At 33.2% G+C, this 10,453-nt stretch overlaps 1 pseudogene; it reads left to right on the top strand.

Annotated features, from left to right (window-relative positions):
• The first annotated feature begins 610 nt into the window (after positions 1-610).
• On the top strand, positions 611-10,202 carry LOC149527930 (nucleosome assembly protein 1;4-like; annotated as a pseudogene).
• The last annotated feature ends 251 nt before the right edge of the window (positions 10,203-10,453 follow it).

Below are 10,453 nucleotides of genomic sequence, written 5' to 3'. Positions count from 1 at the left end.
CTTCCAAATTTTCAACATATTCCAAATATGGAAAAAAGTAATGATTATCATAAAACAAATCAAGGATTAGAAAACAACATTATTTCTGAGGTTCAAAATGATATTATGCTTGAAGATAGTCATGTAGATGGACATAGTTATATTGGAGGTGCGTTAAGTGTAGCAACTACTGAGTTGCCATCATCATTTCCTGATAGTGGAAAGGAAGGCATGCCTGATCCTAATGTACCTGCATCATCTAAAAGACATTTGCAATCTTTAGAAAGAATGAGTGCCAATCCTTTTCATAGCATTGGTGATGCCTTGAAAGACTAGAAAGAGAGGGTAAAAGTATCAGATATGGCATCACAAGATCCTAATAGAGATGACTCTTCTAAGCAAGTGGATGAGTTGGACATGGATGGGGGAGAGGAGTTTTAATTTGTGTGTGAAGGAGATCAGGGTCATGCCCAAGCACTAGGTGCTGCTATTGCTGATCAACTTGACCATAACCTAAATTCAAACAATTCAATTATGGAGGAAGATGTTAGTGTGATGGAGAATTCATACTTTTTAAATGAGATTGAAGAAATAGAAGCAGAAGATAACCGTCTTAGAGAAGATTCTTAAAATGATCAAGGATAAATCAAAGACAAAGCATGATATAGTTATTGGAAATGAATCATCATTTTCAACAAAAAGTGTGAATGTTGACATGACTTTAGATCACCAAAATCAAGCAAGGGGTCAACTTGGAAGTTTTGTGTCAATTGAAAGACAACATCAACATAAAACTCTATACCCAAATAATGTGTCAACAATTAGTGACTCTTCTTGGACTGAGGAAGATAACATAAAATTGAGGAAGGATATTTGGATGATATTAAAGGAACATCACAATGCTTCTGAAAATGCTTTGGTAGTTTGGACAAAGTATGACCAACTTACTACAAGGCTTTCACAAGACTTGGCAGAGCAGTTAAGATTGATCATGGAACCAACCTTAGCAAGCAGGCTTGAAGGTGATTACCAAACTGGGAAGTGTATTAATATGAAAAAGGTAAGAAAATCAGTTTGTTCATTCTTTTGTAAGTGATGTGAGATATTACATTTATATAATTTTTCTTTATTGCAATTTAAAGGATTTTGGAATTTTCTGTGCATTGTATATTTCAGGTCATTCCTTATATTGCCAATCAGTTTCAAGAAGATAAGATCTGGCTATGCTGCACAAAGCCCAATAAATGACAATACTAGGTTGTTTTAGTGCTTGATGATTCTCAAAGCATGTTGGAAAGTTAGTGTAGTCATATGACACTTGAAGCTCTCATTACCATATGTAACACAATGTCACAATTAGAAGTAGGACAGTTAGTGGTTACAAGTTTTGGAGCAAAAGGTAATGTCCATTTGCTGCATGATTTTGATCAACCCTTCTCAAGTGAAGCAGGTCTCTAGGTAAACATGCTATTGTTTGGCTGTTTGAAACAAGCTTTCTTTTTCTTTTTTATTGCCAAATAAAAGCCAACATTAGTCAATTAACATAGCCTTAATATGGTTTTATCTAGATGATTTCAAAATTTTCATTCAACCAAGATAACACTATAGAAGATGAACCTGTTGTTGACCTCTTGAGATACTTTTATGCTGAATATATCCAGCTGAACTGATTGTATCCAGTGATTAAAATATTCTAATATCAAAAATAAAAGGCAATAACCAAAACGTGGAACTACAAGTCCTTCCTTAAAGGCAAGGTTTAAAACAACAATATCACGAGCAATTACTACAGCTTATGCTATAAAGCGATTATGAAATTATAAACATGTACATATGCATATGAGTTCTCCCTGGCCAAGTATTCTTTAGATTCACTTGGAACAAAAAGCAAGAAGAAAATTGGAATATTACAATGCAACAGATCAAATTTGAATATGAAAAATATTCAAGAAATTGCTATGAGGACAAGTTCATGTATTGGTTATAAACAAATCAGTAAATAGTTAAGGTAACCTGTGCAAAGGAAGAGACAAATAAACTACTTTTCCCACATGCAAGCTGAAAGGCTTTTCCAGTAAGTGGCAACCGATCCTTAGCTTGTATGAGTAGATGTTGTATCAGCTTAGGATCCTTAACATTATTACACTGTTTTCCAAGATTGAATTCATAAAAATATAGAAGACAAGGTAATGGGCAGTCCATACAACACCAAAACAAAGACTTGGCACAAGGCCTTTGCAGTAGAGTCCGTATGTTAGTAAGACATTGGCAAGGATGGAATTGAGGATGGTAAATATATCGTTTATTTCAAAAGGTCCATCTCTAGGCCTATGACGAGACTGCAAAACCAAGTGAATGTTTGATTAGAATAGAGTAAGTAAACCTTTTTTTTTGTTATAGTGAAATTTTAGGGTTAAAGATCATTTTTTCATCCACTTTAGCTAAACTATAATAGCATTAATTTCATACCTCATGGATATTCCAGAGAGGACTATGCCAGAATTTTTGGTGAACCTAGCGAGCCCAATGCTCCATTCCAACTTGTATACACAAAAATGAACTTAGTAGAAATCATGTCAAAGCCAACCACTATTGTGGAAAGAGATTTCAGGATTCATATTAGATAATCTTGTTGGAAAATGGGGTCATATTTGAATCAAAGGTTAAGTGGTGGAGTTCTTGTATTTGTATTCAATAAAAACTAAGGTATATAGGACTAGGAATGGCAAACTAGTCTTTGTTTGAAGCCTTGAAAGCATTTTGCCTAATTTGCCATATTTGGCCTAGTTGAGGGCTAGTGTCCCTAAAGCCTTATTTTGACCCAAGTTTGCTAAGAGCCCTAGAGAGGGGGTAAGACCTTAGAGAAGTGGAATCCACTTCGAGAGACAAAGGTCAGCATTGGGTAAATGCTGGTAACCTTGCTTGGCATCTTGCAGTGGGTTGGGTGCTACTAGGCACTTAAGAATATTTTGGTGGTTTAAAGCTGTAGGCTCTACATCAGTTGAGGCAAGATATGAGCACATATTTTGGGCACCTTACAAGTTACACTACCTCAACTTGGTGATGCAAGCAATTGGCATCCAAATAAAGTGGGTGAAAGAAATAGTGTGCATTATTCAAGCACATCATTCTTTTCTTTGGAGCGTTATGATTTTAGGATATGCAGATGATGAATTGATAAGGGTTTAGACCCTTCCAAATAAAAGTGGCAGAAAAGATGACTTATTGGGATGAGAAGATGAGAGGTAGATGGATTTGGGTTTTGCAATTCCTTGGTATGAAGGTGGTCCAGATAAGCAATATCAAAGTCAGGATAGAAATGGCTATGGGTCATTAGACAACATTTACCATAGTATATTCTATAAGTGATTTCAACATTTTAATTTCGTTTATGTCAACAATAATTGATTGGCAGATTTAATTTCATTATAAGATAATTACTACAATCCCTATTTAATTTCATTATAAGATAATTATTGCAATCCCTAAACTTAGAATATTTGAGTTCCCAATTAAACTATGTAATGGATGCTATGAATATAATTGTGTGGAAAATAACAATGAACAATTTATATACAATTATATATATGCTAAAAAGAATTGATTCTTATTGCACTTAGTGGAATGATCCTTGCTATGTCAATTATGTCAATATAAACTATATGCAATAGAGATGTAATGGTATTGCTTCTACCAATGCAAATTGCTGTCATTAGTATGACTTTGATAACATGCAATATCTAATCCTTATTTATTGCCAATGGAAATACAACTGTATTAATGTTGTTTCTAATATAATCCTTCAATGCTTTCAATCAAATCTAATTATTGCTTAAAGTGAGATTTGATGTTTTTGATTTGCTGATAGGCTCATGAAATTTTGAAAATGCTACTATGTCTGATATGATCGAATAATTCTTGCAACAAGGGTGCTATGTTTGATCTTTCTTTAAATGTGTACAACCAATAATGCCAAAGGTAGTCATTCAACATAACATGTTTATTTCAAATTGATGTTGAAATAAATGATAACGAATGTCCTTTTATACCATGTGCTTGGTGTGAGAAGTCACGTAGGATAAAGAATGCTCTGTCTCTTTGTAATGTCACTCTTCATAATAGCTAATTGTAACACAACCTTGTGATTGCCTCCTTTGATTATTAATTACTTATTAGAACATATCATAATTCGTTGTCTTAATCCAGATCGAGCTTGATTACCATCATCAAGGTACCTATTCATGATTAGTAATTGCCGAGAATGGATTAACATTTTGTCTTTGCATAATGACATCAATTTGTTAACAACTCAATGCTAACATTAACATAAACTATCATATATACATACACAAGTATATTTCAAACTTATGCATTCATACATATACATACAACTTTATAATATTCAATCAATACTGCTCACATTCCATACAAAAGAAAGTATGAATACATACACTTACTATATATCATGTGCATATCTCACTAGTACATTTGACCTCAATTTTCGACCAAAATTTTCAACCATCTATTAAAATGTTTTAGATTGGTCGAAATATGTAAGGAAGATTTTTTTAAAAAAAAATTCCTGCCCATGTTGGTCAAAATTTTGACCAATGCTTAGTCCATACTCATGCAATGATGAGAAAATTATAAACATAATCAAATCTCAGCCCACGCTTTTGGTCACAAGTGCGCAAAGAGTGTTGGAGCCGAAGATTCAACTGCTAAGAGATTTCGGCATTTGGAGGGAAAATCGAAGAGAAATTGTATTTGGGCTACCTCGGATCTTAACAACAAAGCTAGACATTCTTTGCTCCAACATTGAGCTTCTCAAGGCTATATTTTTGACAGATGATTTGTTGATCGGAGCAATTAGGAACTACTACTTTCTTCATGGAAAATGCTTGCAGAAAACTTTGGGAGGGTTTTGGTTTTCATGGAACAGAGCTCACCATGTTTTTGTTGATAGATCCTTGTGTTTTGAGGCGCAATTCTCTGACCCTAGGGAAACTTGATCTCATTCAAAATATTGGCATTCATAAGGAAGGAAAAATGTACAAATACGTTGTGAGCATGGTGGCCATAGCTCCTACTAAAGTGTTATAGGCTAGGATAGACAATCTTCAACTTTGCAGCCTCTCACAGGTAGTTAGGGTTTTCCCTTTGATTCTCACAATGCTAGAGGAAAGCATTAAGAAAAAAATGGACTTTATGCTCAATCACATGAAACTCTCTGTAGACTTTATGGAAAAGAATTCACACCTATTTTCAATCAATTTGGACTAGTTAATCAGGCCCATGCTTTTAGTTTTGCAAACTATAGAAGCAATAAATGGAGCAAGGCAGGTTAATTCGAATCAACTTTTTTCAATGTTGATGCTGTCCGAGGCCAAGTTTGTTGCCCAGATCATTCAAGTGCATTCTAAATCCGGTGCTCTGTGGACTGTCTATAAAAATGCAATGTCTCAAAAGCTCGTAGACAAATAGAATATAAGTTTCTTAGCAATTCATGTGTTTGGATTTTTCAAGCTCGTATGATCAGGCTAGTCCATCCAATGTGAAACGATGATGATACTAACCTTGTTCTTTTTGAGAGCACCAATAGGTGGAAAAAATCTTGCTTCACAAATGTTTATCCACGAATTGGGATTGTAATTGCACTGGTAATAACGGTATGCTTCTTCCATTCTACCCAAAAATTCCATTATAACAACAAATATTGTGTTTTTCACAATTCATCTGAGTTCTTTTGGATTCATAGACTACTGTCCCTGGATTGGAATTGTAATTGCACTGCTAATCTACACTCGTTCTTTTGAATTTCCTACTTCTGCCAATAAATTAGGACTGTAACTGCACTGGTAATCAAGGTATGCTTCTGTCATACTACCAAAAATTTCTATTATAATTCAAGTTATTGTGCTTTTCAAAACTTGTATGAATTCTTTTGGATTACGAACTACTGCCCACGAATTGGGATTTCAACTACAATGCTAATCAATTTGCTTCTTCCATTGTACCAGAAAATTCTATTGTAATACTAGTTATTGCATTTTTCACAATTCGTCCTATTGAAGCAGTAAGGAACATATGCTACTTGCATTTGATTTTGCAAAATGTTATTTCTGACCACTTGAATAGTGAAACCATTTGATCATCATGGGACATCCCATAGAACAAAACCTTATGCTAGTTGTACTTGGTTTTCTTGATTCCACTCTTAAGTAAAGTAACTCACTTTGTAGTAAGTAGATAATAAGAAAAGATGTCACAAGGTTCACTCTCCTACTTAGTTTTTTCGTATCCTTATTTACTGGCAAATACATTGAATAATGCTTCTGGATTAAATAGTGTCTGCAATTTTTTTTTATACAATCTTTTTTTTTCTCTTCCTCTTGATAATGGATCACAGAGTGTAATCTGAAAAATTACTACTGTATGTTGCAAACATAGTTTAATTTAGAACCATTATTCAATATAAGCATGAACTTTAGAAATCTAATGAAATTAAGCAAATGCATTGGTATACTCTTTTGCCTTGACTCCTCGATCGGCTTAGTATATAATAAGGTAATGTGCAAAATAATTTAAATAATCCTTGGGCAATGGTGTGTTAGGGTGTATCAGTAACAACAGTGTGCATCTAGCTTGGAGTCATAGGCTGTAGCCAAGGATAACTCATGTACCTAATGTTGTGCCCCCTGCCCAATTGATATTGCCCCTAAACTCATCACTTTACTTGCCATTAAACTAAATATTTAATATAAAATAATTGTATAACCTGAAGCATAATGGATTTAACCCTTGGTCACTAGGAAATGGGGATGGAGATAAGATGAGTATGCCATTTTTTTGGTATGAAGACCCCATACAGCTGATTCTTGATTATTCTTATTTTAATGTTCCTTCTTGGGATCTTCCAAATTTTTTCTCGAAAATAACAATTTTAACTCAAGTTGGAGTATGCAATTCATTTACAAAGATAACTTCTATAAAATATTATTAATTTTGATGCATATATGAGATAATTTTGGTTTAGATATTATATTAATATGAATTAATAATCATTAAATAGTAAGAATATATGATAAAAACTACTCTAACGAGTATTATAATTAAATATCAACAGGTTTTCGTGATAACATATAAATTCATATGAGCATCACACATCTCTATACCAAAGTGTCTCAATAGCATTAATAATTTTTCCAAGGGAAATTTCTACTATAATCATATCAAGAATTTGTTGGAAATATTTTCTAAACATAAATCTCAACGATGGTTGTCTTTGTATTGTGAGAACATGGGTGAATTCTCTGTTCATCCATCTCTATGTGGAAGTAAAATTTCTAAGGCCTAGGATAAATTGGCAATGCCTTTGCTGGATAGAATCTGGTTTATAATAGAAATTTCTAGTTATCACTGGATTTAATAACTCTTCTATGATATGTTTCAGGACAAGCTACAGAATCTTGTTAGTACCTTGTCAGACTACATTGAATCACCTCCTCACAAAGTAAAGATCTACAGGTATTGATATGTTTAGATTGTGATTTTCTGTGTAAATATATTGATGCAAAGGGATTTATGATTTTTGTCTACCAATAAAGGGTAAACATAAGGAGATAGAGACTAATTTTTTTGAAAAAAAAGTTGCGTTGGAGGCCAAGTATCAAAAGCTTTATGAACCTTTTTACAAGAAGGTATCTATGTTTAGTGTTTTTTCTGGGTGTTCAAAATTGAAAGCTTCATATAATCTCTTGATCTCTTGCTTTTCTAAGCAATTACTGAATTTTCAGGCATTGTTGTATATTTTTATCTTTATCAGAAAACTTGGTCCAATAGATTGAAACTTGCTTACTCATAGGAGTTTGCACACATGTAGTTGATATATACAATGAGAGTCAAGTAATTTTCATATTATGAGATTTCACTTGATGTTGCTGTCTTCTAATGGATTGGAACCTACAAATTTGTATATATTTATTTAGATAATTAGTTGATATTAAGCTACCACGAAGGTTGATAATTTAAGTCAGGTACTTCGTACTCATTATATAGATTGTACCAGATGCTGCTGTCTACTTCTACTTTATTCTTATTAGTTACATTTTTGGGGTCAGACAACACATGATTCATTATAGATCGACTTGCCTGGAACACAATATCTAGCATCCCCTGTGCAACATTTCCTTGTCATATTCTTGATTGTCTTTTTGCTATAGGATTCCTATATGATCTAATCTGCTATATCTTTGATTTTTTGAGATGCTATTTTTTCATTATTATTGCATCTTTTGTTCGCATGATTCATAACAGAGATTTTCCTAAATAACAATATCTTGTTTCACTTGTGCAGTTTCCTCAACATTCTCTAGAATTTATTTTTATCCTACGATTCCCACGTAACCTTATCTATTTTGTTTCATAATGTCTTTCCTTCTTATAACCTAGATTTTATCCTCAACTAAATATGTTGTGCATTCCAACAAATATTGTGAGATGCGAGTCTTCTTCGTTTACACTATAGGTGAGTTTTTAGTGTTGACCATAAAATATCTCAGAATAAGAACAAGAAAATGGAAGAATAGATGATGTCTAATCAAGTGCAAATAGGATAATATCATAATAGAAAATGATTTTTGGTTCCATGACATGACATCCTTAAAGCATAGATGGAACTTTTACAATCCTTTAGGAGCAACTTGATTTGTAATAAACTATATTTTATTCAGATCTTTCTCTTGGATAATTATATGTCGGTAAGAAATTAAAGAGACAAAATAACTACTTCAGTTTACAATTCTCAGTACAAAATTTTGTAAAAGATGTTTAGCTCTTAGGGTAAAAACTTTTTGATTCTGCTCAACACTCTGTAATCTATATTCCTATAATGAAATATTTTGTTGCAGTGATATGACATTGTGAATGGAGGAGTAGATGTTGAAGATGATAAAAAAGAGGAGGAAGATTCAAAGAAAGATGATGCTGGTATGTAATAATTGTTTCAAATTCAAGGTTCATTTGATTTGTGATATTTGGTGGGAAGTGCTTATTGTGATATCTTTGTCATTATGGCAAAAAAGGGCATTCCTGAATTTTGGCTGACTGCCATGAAGGAAAATGATGTTTTGGCAATGCAAGTAGGATGTTGCTCCTTTTCCTTGTATCCAATACTCACTTTGGCTATACCAAGCAATATTACCTATCTTCAAAATGCAATGAATTTACTAACTTTTTTAAATAATAAATAGATTATAGAACGTGATGAAGGTGCCTTGAAGTTTTTGGAGGATATATAATGTTCTCGCCTTGACAATGACAAGGTGAGAAAGGTTTCAAGTTGGGGTTCTTTTTCAATGAGAATTCTTATTTTAAGAATTATGTGGTAAGTACTCACATTTTAGTGCCCTTGGAACACTTTCAATGTCTATTTTATCTTTCAATTTCTTAATATATTCATTACCTTCCTAAGCTATCATATTTCATTTGTGAAATGCAGTTAACAAAGATATATTACATGGAAGATGAAAATGAACCTATCCTGGATCATTTAGTAGGGTAAGTCTAATGTAAATATCTCCTTTTGCTAATTAGATTATGTGAATTTCTTCATTCATGTAGTGATGTTATTTCACACAGAACTGAAATTGATTGGTTACCCAGTAAGAACCTAACTTGAAAGGTCATGAAGAAGAAGCCTAAGAAGGGAGTGAAGAATGCAAAACCAATGACAAATTGAGCAATGACCAAGTTTCTTTTCTTTGATCCACCCAATGTTCCTGAAGATGATGATGTTGATGATGATACTGTGAGTAATGACGAGCACACTTTTTTTTATTGCTGCAGTCTTTAGTTCTCAAAGAATACAATTTTTGGCATCCTGTATTTGTGTTTTGATAAGTTTATGGGGTGGTTTACAGGCTGAGGAATTACAAGATATGATGGAGCAAGACTATGAGATTGGGTTTGTTCTTGATCCATTGCAAACTGTTTGTGTTTATGTACCTTCTGGGTACCAGGTTTCATTGATTTTATGTGTTTTTTGTAGATCAACAATTAAGGATAAACTCATCCCTCATGTAGTTTCTTGGTTCACTGGGGAAGCAGGTGATGATGATGAATGTATATCTAAAGATGATGACGATGCCTATGAAGATGATGATGGGAGTGAGGAAGAGGATGAAGATTACGAAGGGGAAGAAAATGGCCATAAAAGCGCTTAGACAATTTGCTTGATTATGTCATGCTCAGAAATTTATGCTTGTTAATCAAATTTTGGCATGAAATTAAACATTTATTTATCTTTTTGCGGCAATGTAGCAGTGTAGATTTAAAATCCAGCCTAGATTCTAGGTAAGCATTTGTTAAGGGTTTGGCAGTTTCTAAGTCTAGGTTGGTATTTATTATGGGGTTTACTTTTCAGAAGATTATGATTAGGAATAGGATTAATTTAGAGTCAATTTTTTGGTGGATG

The sequence above is a fragment of the Cupressus sempervirens genome, unplaced genomic scaffold (assembly GCF_028749045.1).
Source record: "Cupressus sempervirens isolate cs-2001-9-10 unplaced genomic scaffold, ASM2874904v1 CseChr00c100005_01, whole genome shotgun sequence".
Lineage (NCBI taxonomy): Eukaryota > Viridiplantae > Streptophyta > Pinopsida > Cupressales > Cupressaceae > Cupressus > Cupressus sempervirens.
This window is presented reverse-complemented; position numbering and strand designations above follow the sequence as displayed.